Source organism: Urocitellus parryii, unplaced genomic scaffold, assembly GCF_045843805.1.
Source record: "Urocitellus parryii isolate mUroPar1 unplaced genomic scaffold, mUroPar1.hap1 Scaffold_67, whole genome shotgun sequence".
In the NCBI taxonomy this organism is placed as follows: Eukaryota; Metazoa; Chordata; class Mammalia; order Rodentia; family Sciuridae; genus Urocitellus; species Urocitellus parryii.
In genome coordinates, this window is record NW_027554122.1 from 893,133 (window position 1) to 896,419 (window position 3,287).

Consider the following 3,287-nt stretch of genomic DNA (forward strand, 5'->3'; position numbering starts at 1 on the left):
TAGGATCCTGTTTACAGAAGACCCCTGGAGAATGGGAGGACCCACAGGGACAATGGTGTGGCTGCAAGCTACGAGAGGAGCCACTGGAAATGACTGTGAAGGAGGGCGGGTTCCTACCTGGGTGATATCAAGATTACTGTGAATATTAAAAACCAATACGATAAGTGAAATGCATCTCATATTAAACAAAATTTAAAAATCTGCTGTTAAAGGAATGGATCAGGTAATTAGGGAACATGAAGGCTGACTTGATATTAGAGGATGTAAAGGAACTGTCAGTGTTTAACGGTTACTAGGATCAGTAATTTACAGACTTAGGGAAGAGTCCTTGTAGCCTGGAGAGACACACTGATGTGCTGTGAATCAAGTGACACTGGTCTTAGGTTTGCTTTTAGGTGACCCACCATGGAGAGCAGTGGAGTGAGTCTCTGAGGAGGTGGGCAGAGGTGCTGTCCCGCTTCTGTGTACATTTAAACATTTTCGTGTTACAAAGTTTAAGAACAATCTTGACCTCTGAAGAGTTAAGAACATACTCAATGTTTTCTATAAACAGTGCAAAAAACCTACTAAGCCTGGCAGGGCAACTAATGAGAAAGTGAAAGAAACAGGGTCTTCTAGCTAAAGGAGAGAAATTCTCCCCCTGTAATTCACCATTTTGTGAGGAGAAAGATATGGAGAACATGCATAGACGAGAGAGATAGAAAAGGCCATTTGCTCCCTGAAATTGGTTAACCAGGATAAAGAACTAAGTTAATTATTCATTGATTCCATGAGGGTGAATATCCCCAAGTATTGAATTTGTTAGTTGTACCTACCTAATAAAGCCTGGGGAGAGACCATAGCATAATATTTCTACACAAGGGCATGCTGAATGTGGTCTATTATATTGGAAATACTTTGCAAATAAAATTATATCTTGGTGGATAAAAGTCTTATTTCCAGCCATGCAGCTATTCATTTCTTAAATATTTGGTTTGATTTGATTCATGCTAATTTTGAGTTCTATTGCTAAGACACCTGCATAAGGAAGCAGCCCCCTGGCAAAAAGAATTCCTGGAGGTGCTGCCTAGGGTTGTCCCCAGCCAGCTGAGCAACTGGGACAAATTATCCAGGCCTCCTGGAGGCCACTTTTTCTTCTATAAAAAGAGCACAATAACACCTGCCACGTGGAAGTGTGGAGAGGTGAAATGCGCCAACACGTCCAAAATTGCTATTGCAAAGTCCAATCAACAGCAGTAGTTATGAGAATTGTTCTGAAGCTCAGTGTTAAGTTAGGCTAGCACAGGGGCTGGCAGAAGATCTTGGTCTTCATGGCCAGGGTGGCCGAGGTTAAGGTCTGGGGCTGGAGTGTTTCAGGGTCTTGGAACGGCAGGACTCACTTGCTGGCTGACTGTGCCAACTGAAGCCTTTTGGTTCTTTAGTAATTATCTCATCTATTAATTAATAAAGCTATTAATTAATGTAATTCTCCAATCTTTTAATGAGTGGATCCACTAGCTGATATAGCCAATAAAATAGTTTCCAAAGGCACATTAAAGTATTTTAAAAGATAAGCTGCCTAACTATAGTCTGAACGAATGAGCATAATTTAAAATAAGAAATATAAACTACTTGCTGGTTCCTGAGTAACAAGAGATAATCCCAGATACATGGAAGAATAGCAAATTTTAATCTACATTTTACATTTAAAATTCCAGCACTAACATGGAAATCAGCCATGCCTGCACACAATGGATCTTTTATTAAGTGAACCCCACACCCTGATCCTTGAGAACACGTGGGAGCCAACCCACCTCCTGACATTGCCAAGAGCCCTGCTGTCCACCTCAGAGTCTGCAGTAAAAAAGAAGTGATTTTTAAAACATTTTTTTCCTGCTTATTAAGGACTAGGTACCACAGAACACTTAGAAACAAAATAAAATTATATAAAAAGTAAAAAAATTTAATCCCACACTCAGAAAAAAAAAATATTACCAACTTTTGGTCGACTTCATTCCAGTCTTCTCTGCATGACTTTCATCTCTACTTGAAGTGATAGTGTATTCAATTCTATGTCCTGCTTTTGACTTAAAATACCATACAAGCGCTTTCCCTTTTATTACCAATTCTCAGCATTTTCTAAGACTGAACAGGACGTAGCCATATGGAAGTAACCGATTTGGGGCCTGCCCTGTTGCCAGCCGGCTGGCCCTATTGCTTCCCATTCGGGGTCTCCACTGTGCACAGCTCTGCAGGGATCCCTGCATCCCTCAAGCATCTGCTCTCTCCACATCGCAAAAGCAGCATCTACAGGGTCTGCTCACTGTGCTCGGCCAGCAGCGAGACCCCCACTCCAGTCACGTCTCTGAAAAACAATAATACGAGCAGGAACGTTAAGAAGATAGGCCTCGGGCTGGTGTTGTGGCTCAGCAGTAGAGCGCTTGCCGGGCATGTGAGAGGCACTGGGTTCGATCCTCAGCACCACATAAAAATAAGTAAATAAAATAAAGGTATTGTGTCCAACTACAACTCATATGTATGTGTATGTGTATGTATGAGTGTGTGTGTGTGTGTGTGTGTGTGTATAAAATTTTTAAAAAAGAAGAAGATAGGCCTCCATAAACTTCAAACTACTGGGTTATCTCTTCTCCACTATATGGTAATCCAAGGTCAGCAAAATGGGGACACGCCGAGTGGAACAAACTGTTCCTATGGTCCATGAGCCCCCAGGCAGCACTGAGGCTAGCGAGTATTAACTACAGGCTAATAGTCAAGGACACCACCGCAAAGACGGACACATCAGGCACTGGCTTCCAGCTGAACCACCTGAGCACTCTGAATGTTCCCTGGCTTCTAAGGCAGCCTCTTCCTTTGTGGTGCAACCACCCATGCTGTCACCTAGGCAAAGAACAAGGATACACACCTGCAGCTCCAAACATTGAGCCTAGAGTTTCTGTCAGTTAATCTTGGGGTTGGGGGAGTCCCTTAATACTTAAAGCTCAGAATGCCTGTGTCCAGCCTATCTCAAAGCTGTAACAGGAACAAGAGCCAAAATATTGCAAAATGATAACAATAACAGAGGTCAAGCATCCCTCATCCAAAAATCCAAAATGCCCCCGAAATCTGAAACTTTTTGAACACTGACATGACACCACAAGTAGAAAATTCCACACATGACAGGTTGCAGTAAAAATGCAGACATGCAGAATCACTGTAGAAAACTGCTGCTACCACCTGGATCTGGAGTGGCTCCCAAAGGCCCTGTTTTCATGGACTGTTCTCAGCTTGGGGCTACTGGAAGATGTGGG